Raw genomic sequence first — 18,756 nt, 5'->3', positions numbered from 1 at the left:
AAGCAGCACTTAACGAGATCAACTCAGTAACCATCAATTCGAAGTTGGTCAAAGAATGCCTAGAGAAGCTCAACAAATTAGGCAAAGAAAATAAAGTCCTCCTACTCTGGGTGCCTGCTCATCAAGGGATATAAGGCAATGAAAAAGCAAATGATCTAGCTAGGAAAGGTGCGAACACTCCACTAACTGGACCAGAACCGTTCTGTTTTCCAAACGGGAACCAATTGAAAGCGGAAGTGAAGAATCTGGAAGACTCCATCCGTAACTTGGAATGGGTGTCCTCCAACGGTCTAAGACACTCGAAAAAGTTCCTCAAAACTTACGACCGAGAAAAATCAAAGGTTTTCTTTGATTTAAGTAAAAACAATCTTCGAATTGTCACAGGGTTTCTAACAGGACAAACAATTATTATTTAACAGTATCCTCAACGAACACCTCAGTAGGCTGAAGCTGAGAAACAACGACGAATGCAGATTCTGTGGGGAAAATGGGGAAACACCAGAACACCTTATCGAGGATGGAGAGCTGGCCTCTGTGGAGCCGTCTCAGATACTGGCTTTTGTTAAAGCTCTGAGACTGTATGATTAGTTATAACTCGTTATAACTCAAGAAAGGAGAGCACACAATAGATTTGTAATGTCGCGGTGATTAACTCCCCTCCTAAATATTCCACATCTCCCAAAAATGGTAGATGGTAGAAGAAAATGGGAGCTATATTTGGATTCAGAACGTCAGAATCAACAGGAATGGTGTCAAGGCTTGAGAAAAAAATTGTTTTTGGAACCAGTTTATTAGCCCTATGCCAATTGAGTCCATAGAGCTTTTAAGCTCAGCCAAATTTCCCCAAACATCTCCACTAACCCTCCGAGTTGGCATCGCCGTTCCCGAATGATTATTATGTCGGACTCGGCCGCAGGAATCAGTTCGAAACCGGCCGCCAGGTGGGGAGTATGTCGTTTCTGCTGCGGCAGCATCGTTCGACGTGAGCCGCGCGCGGTACGATATCGGCAGGAATCGCGCTAAATGACTTGGATTTTGTTGTGGTGAAAACTTTGAGGGTGATTTGTTGTAAAAGTAGATTGGCTGTTTGGATTTGCATTGTTTTGATGGTCGTCGAATCGAAATATCAGATGAGGTATAGAGAAAATTGATGAATATTTTATTATTGACAGGTGTATTTTTGTTATAAAGTGCAATAGTAAATTAAATGGCATTCGAATATAACCTTTTTTGATAATTGAAAAATCATGATTTTTTTACAAAAATTATTGATTTTTTTTTGAAAAAAGTGTTTTTTCAAACCGTGTTTATAAGTATAAAATATTTTCTAAGTTGGTGTAAATAATGTAGAGCTACAGAGTAAATAAAGATAGGTAATTAAAGGACAGTTAACTTTCCGTTACTGGCGCCTTCTTTGTCCACGCATGTACTTACTTGGGGTATTATTTTATGCCCCAATTAATTTTTGGCGAGAAACATGATAAAAAATAATAATTAGGATAACTTATGAGTAATTATGTAAAAAAACATCTATTTATATAAATTTTAACAATTATTTTAGACATAGACAAACTTGGTCTTAGAAAAAAACGTCTAAATTAAAACTAAATATTAATTGCCTGAATTTTTGGATTCAGAAACTATTTTGACCTTATTTACTAAGCCACTGTTAATGGATTTTAGATATCCATTCAGTGCTCTTGGGGTATTCCATGATTTTATGATTCCTGATTTCTGGAGCAAAAATATCACCTTCCTTTGTCAGTTTTGGGCCTTTTTTTTGCATGTACTTTAGTAGATATTGTTGGTTCCTCGACATCAAAAAGAAGTATTTTTAAATTTTAATGATGTGATTGCTATCATGATCAGTTACCACACACCTACGGACCTACGGTTAAAGAATACAAGAAGCGACATATAATTTTGACATTCTCTCACCAAGATATCTAACTAAAACAACCGTGGGGGGTATTAAAATCAAAGACATTATAAATAAAAATATATGAAATGAACAAAGTTCTTACAGCTTTAGTGTATATTAATAAATAATATTTTCTTGCCTTTAGCTGTGTATTTTTTCTAATTTCGAAAAAGCGAAAGTAGAGAAAAAAATTTAAAAAAATAAAAAGTAAAAGAAAATTTAAAAAAAAATTATTTTTATTTTTTTTTTAATTTTTTCTCTACTTTCGATTTTTCGAAAAATACACTAAAGCTGTAAGAATTTTGTTCATTTCATATATTTGAGCGGGCCGAAAAACGCTCTTTACCATCTTTTGACGGGAGATGCACTAATATCTCACCGACACTTTACGACATCGTCTGTTGATATAGAAGAAGTTTTGCTTGCCGTATCGGTGAGAACCAGCCCCTGGACAGCCCACGATGAAGGATTTGCCCAGAAACCGATTGTGGGAGTGGGGTTTGGTTGGTTAACTGTCAAACGTGACGTTTTAGAATTATACACCAAATTTTTTCACCTACCGCAGGATATAATCATTTCTAGATATACATGCATAAAAAGACTAGAAAATATATTTCATAATTATTTATTTATATTTTTAATTATAAATATATATACTATTTAAATCCCTCTAGTTTTATAAAAAATTATATATATATATATATATATATATATATATATATATATATATATAACTATATATATATATAAATATATTCTTGACCAACTGAGCTTTCTGTAAAAAGTTAATAACATAGGCATTACAGCATGCTTTCATAATTTTCTATTAAAATTCGAACAATTTTCTTTTCAGTGTGAAATTATTGTTCAAGGCGCACGGATGTCAAACGTGACGTCACGCAATTAGTTCCCATTTGAAACAATATCATTCAAAAGCTTAAGCTGTCGCTTCTTAATATTGGTGTATATTCTGTAGCATATCGGTGAGAACCAGCCCCTGGAAAGCCCAACCTGATGAAGGGTAAGGCCCAGTAAAACCGGTTGGGAGTGGAGCTTGAATTCCCCCTTAATTACAAGCAAAACAATTTTCTTGACTTTCTTTTCATAATCAATCTTTTATTTTTTTAATTGAAAATAAAAATAATATTTCATAATTATCCATTTTCTTTTAATTTATTAATACAAACTATCATGATTGTAAATCCTTCTATGTTTTTAAATTTCAAAATAATTTTAGGTAATGGCATAATTAATGAATATTTTTCTAAAATGCATTGAATGTTAAAGGTTTTTCTGTTTTGCGAGGATTACGCCATATAAATTTTCTTTTTTCAAACTCACATTGCACACAAGGTACGATTGTTTATTGATATGTAAATTAATATAAAGTTAATAATTATCTCCATATTGTAGCCTTGAAGAAGAAAATAAAGATTTTCAAAGCTTGGCAGTTGTAATAAATGAGTTTTCAAAATTTTGCCCTTACGACAGGCTGTTACCCCAATTCAAAATTCTGGTTCTATATATATATATATATATATATATAGCATATATATATATATAGAAGAGTTATATATATATATATATATATATATATATATATATATACTGCTTCGCTATATATATATATATATATATATTTATATGATATTGTATTTATATATAAAGTTGTGTAATTATATATATATTACATATATATATACTATAAATATATATATATATATATATATATATATATATATATATAACTATATATATATATATATATATATATATATATATATATATATATATATATTATATCGGTTCGAGTCGGTTCGAGTCGGTGGAGAGATGGCATCGGAAAACGTCTTCCGATGCCATCTCTCCATGCACCGTCTCCGAGAGATCTTTCCTCCATAAACGTGTCAATCCCTTCCTGCCAACTTCTTCTCGGTCTACCCGGTTTTCTTCTTCCTGCAGGTTTCCAATTTATAATTTGCTTTGGGATTCTTATTTCTGCCATTCTTTGGACATGCCCGTACCATATGAGTTGACTGTTCTTTATGTCGTCCACTATCGTATGTTTAACTTCCATAATCTCTCTTATGCGTTCATTAGTTATTCGCTCGAGTCTTGATTTGCCTGATCTTCTCCAAAAATCCATCTCTGTAGCTTCCAGCGTTCGTTTTGTTGTTTCCTTAATTGGCCAGACTTCACAGCTGTACGTGGTTATAGTCTTTATGATGGTATTGTATATTAGAGTTTTGTTCTTGTTGTTTATGCTTCTGTCCCACAGTATCCCATTCAATACCGTGATAGCATTCCTTCCAAGTTGGTAATGTGATATTTTAAGCTTAAAATTTTTTACTAGCAGACCTTGCAGTCAAACATTGTTCTTTTTAGAACCTCTTTTAGTGCGAAGTGGTACAAAATAGCGGTAAAAAACTCATCGCAACTTTATTAGAATATTTTGAACGGGAAAGCAGTATTTTTATCATTTTTTTTCAAAAAACTCCAATTTTCAATTATTTTTTGCAAAAAAAGCCTCATAATCGTGTTTCTGAAGTCGAAATATTCTACCCCTGAAAATATTTGCACTTATTTAGAGTGAATTAAAAATGACTCAATTATAATTTTGGCACTGCATAATATTCGCCATCATTATTATAATATCGCTAAATTAATAATTAAATAAAGCTCATTCATAACGGCAGATTGATTCGCTCTGCTTTTTCTACTATCACTATTATGAATAATTCTTTTTCGAAATGTTAATTAGCGCACTAAAACCAGAGAGCGACTCGAAATGAAATGCTAATGAGACAATTTCATCGGCAAAAACAATTTAATTTCCATTCATATTATTATTATTTTACGTTCTGACAGATTGAATTAATAAATTATGAAGATTAATAATTCAATTTTAATTTAGAGCCAAATTAGGTTTTGAGCCAGAGCGCTAGCTGGCTTAACCAAAAAAGCATTAGAGTTATAATTAATAATATTTAATTTACCTGTGCCGCAGTATAACAGTTTTTAGTGCGATTAGGAAAATATGTTTTTATTCACAATCATATAATACTAATAATGGTAGTTTTATCCATTCACATGAAGCATTTAAAGAGATATTTTATCCACTAGTAGCATAAATAGTCATTTTTTATGCAAGACGATAAAATAGTATTATATCGTCGACCGAAAAGATTAATTCACGAGCGATTTCATCGCTCGTGAATTAATTTCGGCAGACGATAATGCAATTTTATCGTCGTGTATAAAACAATATTTTTTCCATAGCGAGTTACGTTTTAAAAAATATCCAGAAATTATTATTTCAAGGAATATAATATGAGTAGAAAAAATATTGTGCTGGATTAGCGTTGGTTTCGATGTAATTTGAGAAATAAATAAAGCGGTCTCTTTAGTTGTCAGTTTTGAGTCAATATTTTTTAATTTTCTTTCGTGTTGATTGCTGATTGAATTGGAGCCAGAAATGGCTCAAAACGAAATAAGTAAATTACCAACAGATATTCAGGCTGAGGCGACAAACGCCATATCCAAACTACTTCCGTTTAAATCCCGAATAACTTATGAAAAGGAATACAAAAATTTTCAAAAATGGAAGCAATTAAAAAACGTGCCAGAAGAAATAAAGTTTTTAACCTATCCTCGCTGTTAAACTATCATTTAATCTATCCTTGCGGTTAAAGTACTATTTTATCTACTATTTTTGATAGATATAAGGCAATTTTAACAGTTGCTATGGAAAAAATAACATTATTCCACTTGTCGTAAGTCTACATTTTAGTAATGTTTTCTAGATTTCGCAGGCAGTAAATAGGTACTTGCTTCTTGCCTGAGTTTTCGCAAAAATTGCTGCAGGAATTTATCATTTTCTTGCATTTTCTGATGTTTTTAACCCTTTATAGGTTGATGGTCGCTAAATCGACCACTTTAATTTAACCAACTAATCAGTCTTGTGGAAGTGAATTATCGCCCAGTTTGTTTGTTATGATTATTTCTACACGCGCTTTTACCATTTAATCAACCCATCTATACGTTGGCCGAATTGGCACGAAAAGTTAACGTAAACGGTTGAATATTCGACCAGTACACATGGTGACACTGAGTTCGCTGTGTGTCATATAGGTAATAATTATCGTCTAAGCATTTTCTATGCAAATTTCGTGTGATAAAAATTTAATAATATGTAAACAAATGTATCTATGACGTTTCTTTCTTTTTATTTAGTGCACCAAATTTACAGCTCGGATGATATTTTCTAAAATCGTTAACATGTCCTGTATAGTTTCGATCATTTCTCATAGGATGTGAGTTTCTAGAAAAACTAAATTTGATTTACGATTTACTTGATATGGGCATATTTCTGAGTAGAGAGCTAACAGAGATAATCAAAATGAACTTACTCTTTTTTCTTACATTGGATGATACATACAGTTTATACATTATATACATTAGATCATTACATATTATCTATTTGCTTTAAGAGTCTCTGGTTGAAAAATCGACCACCACCCCGTCACTCCTTTATTTGTTAACTTTTTGAAAAATTATTTGAGAAGTTATTAAGAAGATATGCTCCCTTTGTGCTAGTTTATATATTTTTTTAGTCAGTTTGATAAAACTATAAAAAAAAATAGTACTGCCCTAGAAAGGGTTAAAAAAACTTTGCAAATTATTATAACACAAGCTCCGGATTTTACTTTTGTTATATTTGTGTTATAATTGTTATTGTAGCTTATCTTTGTATCAATATCAAACAACATAGTTACCATAGAATGTAGAATATAGAATGAGTGGAAGAGATGAAAGATCTGTTTTGTTCCTCTTTCTTGAGTTATAACTCATATATGGGGATCTCCGTGTTGTAGGGGGGATATGGTATTTCCCATCCTCCTCTGACAACTGTTCATCCTCCGAGGAGTTGCCATCTACCTCCTAAAGGGGTAATTCTGCATCTTCTCCACCTCTTTAACTTTATCTCTCCTTAGACCTGATACCGGTATTTTCCCAAATCTATAATAGGGTAAATCTCTCTTTCTCTATTGCCTCCTTAGATTTGAGGTCAATTCCTATTGTGAAAACCTGACTATGGTCCTCCTCCCTTGAGTTGATGACTCGTCAACTCGATATCTTACATTCTTTCTTCTGGCTTCTTTCTTCTTTCGTTCTGGCAAAGCTGGTGATACACCACAAGGGTTAGTCGGTCCACTTCTACAGAGCCCCACATGTAGAAGTAATGGAGACGAAAATACAATGGGTTGCTCCGAGAGACTCAGTTAAAATAACAGATGGGAATTCCCTTAGCACCCGACTAGGAGCTTCCTCACTAAAGACAAAGTCTCGCATCACCTAGAGGAAGTCTAGTGGGAGAAAATAACTTTATTCCACTAATGGTAAGTCTACTTTTCGTATTGCTCTTTAGGACTTCGCAGACAGTAAATATCCAACCCACAACTGTAATATTCATTATGTCTATGGCTGATATTCTTGACAAAAAATACCAAGCTATTTAATATACCCTAGATACTTCTTCCCAATTACAAGTATACCAAAAATAGTCGTATTACTAGGGAGTGTTTAAGTGTCTAAAGAGTATTTTATGTTTAGTTGTGAGAAAGAAAGAAATTTTATTTATGAATGCTAATAGAAAAAGTATCCTAAGAAACAGTAATGAGTAGATAACAAAATACACTATAACTCTGCAAAAAGAACTGTATCTATTAGCATTTACACAGAATAAATGAAGCAAACATCACATTAATATAAGAGTGATTTATGAGTAGATTTATTAATTTAATTCCCAGAAAAATTCAGATATCATTATGGGTGCTGCTGAAATTATATTTTCACATGGAATTTCATCATTAGCATAAAGTAATTAAGGAAAAAAATCATTATTTAATGTTATAAATGTGCGAAAAGAAGTTTATTTTGTTTCAGCACGGATGTTGGTCTCAAATAATATACTGAATAAAGCGCAATTTTCTTCGGTTTGTCATTATTTTGACGTAATATTACAATATTTATTTAAATTATAATCCTAGATTTATTTTTTAAATCTACCTACTGTATATACCAAAAATAAATGGGGGTATATAAAAACTCTATGCTTTCAAAATTGTCTTCTTAAAAAAAGATTGTTAAATCCTACTATAAAAAATACGATATCCTGCATAATAGTAAATAATGCATAAAAAATGTTGGAAAATAATAGTGGGTTATCGTAAAAACGTTTGTTACTTCCATTGTATCATCACTGAGTGCGCCTAGACGACAACCATTTTTGCAATGTTTGAAATTGATTAAAAATTACTTGTAATGTTTTAAAAAAAGTAGAATGTTCTATTTGGAGTAAAAATGTACTTTTTGTGCCTCCCTGTAACGTCGGAATAGCTTTACGATGGCCCTTCAAAGGTACAGCATCGTCAAAAAAAGTATAATTTTTACTCCTAATAAAACAATACACTATAGTTCAGAAATAGTTTTAAGTTGAGAATGAAATTAGTATGTATTATGTAATGTCAAAATGTAGAGTACTTACTGCAAATGAAAATGCCGATTATAGATTCTCGGACATTAAGATACATAGTCTCTATATCAGAAGAACCTAGTTCTGGCACTAGACTTTGCGAATGATATGTATTCAATCAACGAATTTTTGTCACTTATACATAAATTTTAAAATAAATGTCTGCGTTTAGCGGTCTAATGGATTCACACGAAATTACTTCAAAAATCGGTTCAACATTTAAATTGATGAATAGATATTTTGATATAGTTTTATAACATTTAAAATTACTTTTCGATTTATTATCTGTTATATCTGTTATAGAAATATTTTTTATAGTTTTCTAGGACACATTTTTATAAATTTTACAGTTATTTTTTGATTTGTTATAAAGTTTCAATAAAATTATTTTTTTTATTTAAATCACATGATTAAAATTAAAAAATCACTTGATTTAAATAATTTGAATTATACAATGCCAACCCTGCTTCTTAGTATATGTCCCAAATAGGCTACTTATCTCTTCTTGATGATTTCGAAGGGTCCATGTACTTCTATACCATGCCCTTCTGAGAATGTCTTCAATTCTCACACGGACGACCCTGGACAGAATATACATATGATGACAATCAACATAATACCGTATAATTTTACATATAAAATTACAGTGATCTTCATTTGATAGCCATCGCTGACGCCGTTTTTTTTTCGATTATATTGTATTTTCTTCCTGATTGTACGAGTATTTTCTTCTTGGTGTAAGTTTTCCTATCGACAGTTCTACAGAATAATGCTCATCCTGTACAATGATTAACCATGAATTATTGTTATTAATTTCAAGGTTCAACTTGACTCTTAATAAAACATTCTTCCAGCAAAAGATAAGCCATAAATAAGTAATTTCGGAAATTTATTTCGTCGTTCGTCGCGTTGAGTCAGATTGGCGATTGTACGTGTTCTCGGAAAAATTGCATCACAAGCGTATAGAAGAATGGAGCATGGCTGCGACAGGAAATGAAGCAGTCGTCGTTTGAATACGTTAATAATCTAACATCGCGGTTGGCAAAGACGACGAAAACAAAAAAACGATTCGACGATAAAAATAAATCAAGATAAATTATTGTATTTAGCGATATAATAATGATGGTCGAGGTTACAGGAAGGAAGTGCACGAGGATATTGTCTATTAATAAAGGAAAAAGAACTAATTAACTTATCAGACATTGGAATTCTTCAGTTATGACACTATTGATTTTTTTTTCTTAGTCTAATTTTTAATTGTTATGGCATCCTTCAATTCTTTTAGTATAATTAATAATAAGTATTATTCCTACTAAGTAACTACTAAAAACCTTATAGACAAGGATATTATTGCATATCACCCACGTTATTTAAGATTTATTTGGAAAATACACTGAAAACATAAAAACGGAAATGTACCAATATAGGATTAGCAGTAGATGATAATACTACTTATCGTGGCAGATAATAAGGCTGTTGTAGCACAAGATAGAGATGACTTGGGATACATGACCCGAAAACTGACTATCGAGGAGTATGAAAAATTGAGATTAGAACTTGAATATGAAAAAAACAGAATACATACATACTGCCATTACTCGCTGACGAATATTCGACACGCATCAGGAGATGGTCACGCAAGGCGTTTTCTTTCATGAGCTTTCCTGTGACTGTAAAGCACGATACGTGATGTTACCTGCCTACTTCGGATATTCAAAAATCTCATTGCTTTGTTGCCTCTTTACTTTTTGGTTGTCGCTGTTAACTGAGTTTACAATTCTTCTCCATTGAGTTCTATTGTAAGCTGTTTCTTCCCACTCATTCTACTTATTAATCCCCTTTAAGTTTTCGTGGAAAATGTCCTTGTACCTTTTGAGTTGTCCACCCGGCGTCCTCTTACCGCCTACAAGCTCATCGTAAAGCAGAGATTTTGGTATGCGGTTTTCTTGCATTCTTCATACGTGACCAGCCCATATTAAGCGGGATTTTGAAACCATGACTTCAATACTCTCGCAGTTAGCTTTTTCAAGGACAGATAAGTTTGAGACATAATAGAACCATCGTATTATTCGGAATAAATGTGCATTGGTGGACAACAACAAGACCTACGACTAGCAATTGGGAAAGTCATCAAACATTGCAACAGCTACAAATATCTCGGAATAAAAATATCCAAAGACGGAACACTAGATGAGGCAATAATAGAGGGAAAAATGCAAGGCAGAAAAGCAGTTTCAATGCTAAACATGCAGAACAGCAATTTCAATGCTTTCAATGGTATGGACATGGGATAACAAAATAACGATAGAAAACAAAAAAAAAAAGAATTTACAACTGAATCGTAATAATTAAAATATAAAATAATAAATTACATACAGCTCTGAAGTATGGCTCTTGGAAAAGAAAACCGAGAGAACGCTAAAAGCCACGGAAATGGACATTTGAAGATCAGCTGGAAAATCCAGAAAAGATAAAATATACCAAATGAGACCATAAGACGCCAAAATGGAACTAAATTATGACATCGTAGACGATATTAGAACTCAGCAATTAATATTGAAATAAAAATCTCTCTCACTTTATATGTAAATTTATAATATGGGGAATCTCATCGATCGTCATTACCAAGCCAACTGGACGCCATTTATTTTTCAATCATACGGTATTTAGTTTCATTTTTTCCATATCTTATGACTTTTCGCAATTTTATTGATATTATTTCAACAGAAATATCAATTTTTTTAATTGCAAATTGCAAATTGTACAATTCGGCAAACGGTTGTCGAAGTCGTACCACTAGGCATCCTACATCGTATATACTACGTGTTTTGGTCTTGGTCTTGCACAAAAAGCAAGACCAAGACCAAAACTAAGCAAGACTCTTACGGTCTTGTATTTTTTTCACGTTGAATATGTGAAATTATTTATTTATCCAAAATTGTTGTTTTAATTTAGTACAAATAGTGTTTTCCCGACTATTGCATAAAATTTCAAAGAAATAAATGCTGATTCAATATGATATATTGAAAAATAAAAAATATAAATCTACTAGTTACTTACTAAAAAAGAATTTTGGGACAACTAATTCACAGTTCGGGATCTCTACTACCAGAAATTAACCGAAGTTCTAACAGAAGAACTAAGTTAGTATGGCGTACTTATGGAAGAAATTCAATCATATTCAAATCTAAAATGACACTCTATCTGAAGAAGAAAACATTCGACGAATGTGTACTACCAGTTGTGACCCATGCAGCAAAACATGGGCACTTAAAATGGGCATCATAAGGAAACTGCAAGTCGCACAATGCTCAATGGAACGAAATATGCTGGGAATAACCAAGAGAGACCGTAAAAGAATAGAGTGGATACGACAAAAGACCCAGGTAATAGACAGGGGCGTAGATAGGTGTATGCTATGGGGGTGGTACTATGGTTAAGTCGCAAAAAAATTCACCGTCGGAATTTTAAAAATTAAAATATAGATTTGTAAATAACATAAACAAAAATGAAACAACGACGTTTATTAGTTAATTTTCTATAAACTATAAATAAAAAACTCTAAACTACAAAAAAAACTACAAAACAAAATCAAGTTTTCTAGTACGCTGTTTGGAAAACCTATCAATAACAGCATCAACATTTATTTCAATATCTTTATGGATATTGATTAGAGTTAACCGCACTAATCTGTCCTGGCCAATATGAACACTTTGTGTGCTTTTAATTAGTTCGAACATATTATAAACGATAAATCAACATAATTAAAAGCATACAAAGTGTTCTTATATGTCGGATATTATTAAGCAAAACATGGGCACTTAAAATAGGCATCATAAGGAAACTGCAAGTCGCACAATGCTCAATGGAACGAAATATGCTGGGAATAACCAAGAGAGACCGTAAAAGAATAGAGTGGGTACGACAAAAGACCCAGGTAATAGATGTCATCCACAGAGTCAAATCCCCCAAATCGCAATAGGCAGGACACTTGGCAAGAAAAACGGATGAAGATGGACCGCAAAAATTACAGCGTGGTACCTACGAAGAATTAAGAGACCTAGAAGAAGACAAAACCTGAAATGGCACTATGCTGTTAAGAAATTAGCAGGGATAACTTGGGCCCGCATAGCCAACAATAGACAACAATGGGCCCAACTACAAAGAGAGTATCTAAATATGTGAGGGACACCATAATTGGAAATGGTTGAATAAGCTAAAAATGATGATGACGATGATGATGCTAACTGCTTCTAATAGGTTATCCTGCAGGTATCGCACCAAATATCTCTGAAATCCCTGTGCGTTAAGTTATTATAGCCTAATGTGTTTGTTAATGTGTATCTAATACAATAGCTCATTTTGATTATATTTATGAAACATTTCGGTTCGAAATAGAAATGTTTTTATTGATTGTTCTGTTTAATTCACGCTACCGCTATAAGAAAATCCAGATAAAACAAACTAAAATCCATTCTCCATTAGGGCGCACACTCGCTTTTTTAATATTTTATCGATCCGGCAACTAGGAATATTATTCATATTCCGTAACACAATAAAGATGGAAAAAGTCCGCGGCTAAGCGAGCAAAAAATATAATACATAAAACGAACGAGCCCCGAGTTCATAAAGTCACGCAATATAACAATAAAATTAACCAAAGCTTTTTCCAGTTCTTTAGCATTAGGTATATAAAGTTTTATACGCTGTATAAATACAGGACGATACACTTGTAACCAGCAAAATTTAACTACTATCAATGATACAAATAATTTTAAAATAATTGGTATTATTAGCATAGTATAAGGAAAACAGTAGCTTCACTCTCCCAAATATTTTCCACTAGACGACAAAATTCGGCAGATTGTTGGCAGCATATACTAAGGGCTGGCAAAGGTTAATCTTGGGTCGAGATTTCCGTATGTAAGAAGAGTACAATGCATTTATAATGTACTGAACAAAGAGAGAACAGTAAAAACGTTGCCAAACGTATGAAATAAATCCAGAATCTTTGAACATTGCTAAGAGACGTAGAAAGGGATACAGTCGAAGTAATTTTCCCTATAGCTTGTAAATTTTTAAGGGCAAGATAGAAATACTTTGGTAAAGATAAGTCGAATTGAGTTTTTGTTCGACAGTTGTTGCGCTATTAAAAACTTACTACTGCCCTACATTACGGAACTAAGAAGGCTAGGACAAATTAATCTGTACGTTGCATTTTTAGTTTCGTAAAAAACTAGTAAAATCACGTGAAAACCGCTTGTTTGTTTACTCATAAATGAGAATCCTCATAAAAGACACAACAATGGGACACCCTGTATACTATAGTTAGTCAGCCCGGCGCCGAATAAGTCCATGGTTGGCAACAACGAATTTAAAAATCGCGCCTTCCTTTACGTAACTAAAAGTTTAATTGATACCAAATACAGTTAAACGTTACTGATCGTGATAGTTATCAATTATCACTTAAAAATAGATCCACCCTGTACACTGTTTTATATACCACAAATATATACCTGCACAACCCTTCTATGACCATTACTTATTTTCTTCCTCGTCCATTTTAATTTCCTTCTCGTTTACCATTCCTGTATTATTATTTATTTTTTGTTCGTGCGGCGACCACCACACTGCCCTCTGGTGGCCGATACTACGTGCTCGGCCAGATTAGTATCTTGACGAAGGGCGAGTCCCTGCAAAACAATAATAATTTAGCTAATGCCTAATCAGCGGCTTAAGGTCATTAAACAAATGAGCATGCATCAGGTGTATTGAAAGAGGTTATTTGAGACTGTTTCGTGGAATAGAAAATAGTAAGTGATAAATCAATTGCGAGGGAAAGGTAATTTTGTTCTTTTTGTGTTCTTAGTTCTATTGAAATATGAATTAGAAAATATACAATATACAGGGACCACGTAAGTGAGAAGATATACAAGGTGATTAAATCAGAGAAAAGTAGCGCTTTCCTGAACCTAACTTCAAGTCTCGAAATCTAAAAAAAATTGTGTATGCACTATGTCCGCATATTTGAAGTGAAACAACTTCTTACTTCCGTCTATCTGTCTGTCCGTCTGCCCGTCTGGGGACTCCATTCGGGTACCTCTATCCACGTGCCGAGTTTGGTTCCAATCGACCCATAATTAAGAAAAATCCTCATGATTTCATCCATTTAGAGGCAACGGTTAGGCAAAACTTCGAAGGCGTCATCCTGTAGCCCGTCACCATCGGACAACATCAACTTTTGACGTTTCTTACGTCAAAACTAACTGTCACAGTAACACGTATCGTACACGGTCAGTTTGGCCTTGGTCAAATGTATCGACATAGCATATTCTATTTAAATCGGATTTTTTGACTTGATTCATTGATGATGGAGTTTTGTAGCGCACGAAACGTTGTCAAAATATTATGAAAACCATCTACATTCCGAGTTTCAACCCCCTAGCTCACATAGTGCCCGAGTTACGACGCTAGCAACGCTTAGCAACCATCATCAATTTTATTTTATTCAAATACAAACCTGGATTGTTTATTTCCTTTTTTGAAAATTTATGACCTTCTTTATGGATACAATGACGAATCACACTTTTCAAAAAAATTTTGCTTGTTTTCCACACAAATATTTAGTGATTCCGTATACGCATCTCCAACACATTGCCTCTAATGGAAATATTCCTTATTATAGGCGAATTTTTGAGCAAGTGTGCCATATGCCATATCTGGCAAGCTTTTAAACAATGTCATATATAAAATACATGTCCAAATTAAAAAAAAAGTCAGTTGATGATCTATCATTATCATTTTCAGCTTACTCAACTACTTCCAATTATGGTGTAGCCTTCCTCATATACTCTCTTTGTAGTTGGGCTCATTGTTGTCTATTGATGGCTATGCGGGCCCAAGTTATCCTTGTTAATTTCCTAATATCATGGTCCCATCTCAGGTTCGGTCTTCCTCTAGGTCTCTTAATTCTTCGTGGGTACAATACTGTAATTTTTCTGGTCCGTTTGTTGTCTGTTCTTCTTGCCAGATGTTCTGCCCATTGCCGTTTGAGGCATTTGACTCTGTGGATAACATCTATTACCTGAGTCTTTTGTCGTATCCACTCTATTCTTTTACGGTCTTTCTTGGTTATTCCCAGCATATTTCGTTCCATTGAGCGTTGTGCGACCTGCAGTTTCCTTATGATGTCCGTTTTATGTGTCCAGGTTTCGCATGCATAGGTCATGACTGGTAGAACACATTCAATGTTTCACATTCAATGTTGTGTTTACTGTTTTCTTCTTTAGATAGAGTGGCATTCTAAATTTAAATATGATAAGTTTCTTCCGTAAGTACTTCATGCTAACTTAATTTTTCTGTTAATTTCTTGTAGTAGAGATCCCAAGGTGTGTATTATCTATCCCAATTATATATTTTCTTCTACTATTTCCAGGGTTGTGTTCAGAGATGGGCAAACACCGGGTATATTGAAATTTAAGTAAATACACGATGTTTTGCATCAGGTATATACCCAATGGGTAAATACAGGGTACATTGAATTTGGGTATGTGGTACCCGGCATATTCCCAAGTGTGTTTATTTTGTTAGAATAACGTACTATAACGAATTTTAACAATTTGTTGTTATCTTAGAACATTTAAAAATGAAATGTGGCCGAGTAGATCGAAATGAAAACAACAAAATAATAACCAAAGACTTAAAATCGCTTTAATTTTAAACAAAATAAAATACCAAAAAAGTAATGAAAATTAAAAAAAATATATTGGTCTTCAGAATCAAAATCAGCTTCACTTGTTGTGTTATCTAGCAATTATTATCATTAGAATGCAAGTAGAAGTGGAACTTTTGATACTCTAGGTCAATAATATTAGTATCAGCATGAGATACGCAGAACAGGAACTACTCTGTTTTGATTCTTGTTCAGATTTATTGGACTCAAAATTTATTTTCCAATTGTGAGATATGTATGTAATATTTCCAACTCTTTCGGTTGTCAATTTGTCAATTGTCTTTTTTATGATGAAAGAAAGAAAACGTTTTAAATGATCTTTCAGTTTCTGCCGACGAAACTGCAGCAGTTAAAATTCTTATATCAACTTTGGATAAAGATGTTGTTGCACACAGTCCTTTCCACCAAGAAACTGGAGATGTAGAGTGACTGCAACTCCATAAGAAGTTTTTGGACCATAATTTATATTTTGACCAGTAATTCGCTAAATCTGTCACAATCTTTTAGAGAATCAATTTTCATATCCATTATAAATAAACTACATTGTATCAATTTTTTGCTCTGGGGTGAGGTTTGAACCCTGGGCCAAGTAATGCAGCTGCAAAATGGAGTGGCTTTAAAGCCACGGTCTTTTCTTTTGGCTTATGACGTCAAAATGTAAACTTCTTCTGAATTGAAATCTAATCTGTGTACTCAAAACCCCATAAATATACCGGGTATATACCAGGTATATATCCACAATCTTCAGCAATGGATATATTCCCTACACCTTCTGGGTATATACCAGGGATATACCCAAATTGGATATTTAACCATCGCCCATCACTGGTTGTGTTACTTATAAGAATGTATTTTCTGTATACTAGTTCGTTGTACATTACTTTAGTTTTATGCTGAATTCATTTAGCAGTTACCAAAAAAAATTGTTGATGATTATATCTCGAGAAATAAACGTAATTTTGAAAATCTAATAATATCAATTTGTAGAACAGGAAAATGCCATGGAAATGTGAAATAAAAAAACTGATTAAAGCAGTTTTAATCATCTGCTGATGATGCTAACATGGCTAGCTAAAACGCGCGTCTAGTGCAAAAGTAATAGTGTTTTGGTGTATTGTGGTGAATTAGTGTTTTATTTTGCTGACACTAACTAAAATCTCACTTGGTTTTACACGAGATTCCGAAACTTTTTGTAGTGGTAGAACTGAGTTGTGAGACTTGAGGGATCTTTAATATATGAAACTTAAAAAAAAAATAAGTAGCAACAAAAACCTTACAGTTGAGGGTTGGAACCTTAGATGTTACACAGCTAAATAATACACTAAATCACCACAATACACCCAAACACTTTTACTTTTACACTGGACGCGCGTTTTGCTAACCATGTTAGCATCATCAGCAGATAATTATAAACTAAAATACAATCTACAATTGGAGCGATTATATACCCGCTCAGTGGGCACAGTCACTCAACCAAGTCAGAGCCCACCGAGCCGAACAGTTAGATTTCCGCCACTAGAGTAGTAGGAACAAAGAACTTGAAGGAATTTGACCGTTGTCTCTGTTCATACTATCTTTACATTTATTAATTCTGATGCTTTCATATGCATCTAATTGCCTGTAATTTGAGACTTGTTTAATTAATTTAAAATTATTAAGATCTATACAATGTTCTTTATCAACAATATGTTCGGCAACGCAAGATTTATCCGGTCTACAATATCTTATCTGAGCTAAATGTTCTTTAAATCTAGTTAATATTGATCTTCTAGTTTGCCCAACATATTTCTGATTACAATCTTTACAAGAAATTTCATAAATACCCGACATTTCCAGTAGAGGTGTTTTATCCTTTGGATTACCTAATAACTGTTGTAATTTATTATTAGGTAACTATGCCCACTGAGCGGGTATATAAACGCTCCAATTGTAGATTGTATTTTAGTTTATAATCATCTGCTGATGATGCTAATATGGTTAGCGAAACGAGCGTCCAGTGTAAAAGTAAAAGTGTTTTAGTGTATTGTGGTGATTTAGTGTTTTATTTAACAGAAACCTAGCATATTTCTGTTTATCTACATCTGGTTTGTAATTCTTGGATACCTTACTTTGTACGAATTCCGATATACGATAATAACTAGAATTAATTTTGAACTTCTAGAATTCTTTCTTCGATCGAGATAATAATAAATAGGGCGATACTAAAAATCTAAAAGCTATATTATATATCTATTTCAAAATTATAGAATAAGAAGGAAAATTCCCTACGGCCGACGTTAACATTTAAGGCCAAGATATAATTCCGGTAATTTGTATCACTTAGGACCGATGTAAAATAACACCTTAGGCAACTCCCGGGGTTCTCTCCCGCTCTGCGGTAATAGATCGATCTTGCTGATAAATGGATAGCTGATAGGGCTAAATTATTCAACCGTATACAGAGCGCTTCGATTAAGAGTGGCCTATATAAGGGATAATTTAAGTCATAAACAGTCGGAAGATACTTTAAATAGCAAAAAAAAATGTGTAACTTACAACCTTTTTAACTTTTAAATATTTTAACTTTAA

At 33.1% G+C, this 18,756-nt stretch overlaps 1 protein-coding gene across 1 annotated transcript in view; it reads left to right on the top strand.

Moving 5' to 3' along the window:
* Positions 1 to 936: 936 nt before the first annotated feature.
* LOC115877300 (discoidin domain-containing receptor tyrosine kinase B-like) overlaps positions 937 to 18,756 on the top strand; it is a 288,039-nt gene continuing 270,219 nt past the window's right edge. Inside the window, exon 1 of the mRNA XM_030893435.1 lies at positions 937 to 1,135. The gene's annotated coding sequence lies outside the window, so the exon portion shown is untranslated. The remainder of the gene's footprint in view (positions 1,136 to 18,756) is intronic.

The sequence above is a fragment of the Sitophilus oryzae genome, unplaced genomic scaffold (genome assembly GCF_002938485.1).
Source record: "Sitophilus oryzae breed Bouriz unplaced genomic scaffold, Soryzae_2.0 scaffold_1443_pilon_pilon, whole genome shotgun sequence".
In the NCBI taxonomy this organism is placed as follows: domain Eukaryota; kingdom Metazoa; phylum Arthropoda; class Insecta; order Coleoptera; family Curculionidae; genus Sitophilus; species Sitophilus oryzae.
This window is presented reverse-complemented; position numbering and strand designations above follow the sequence as displayed.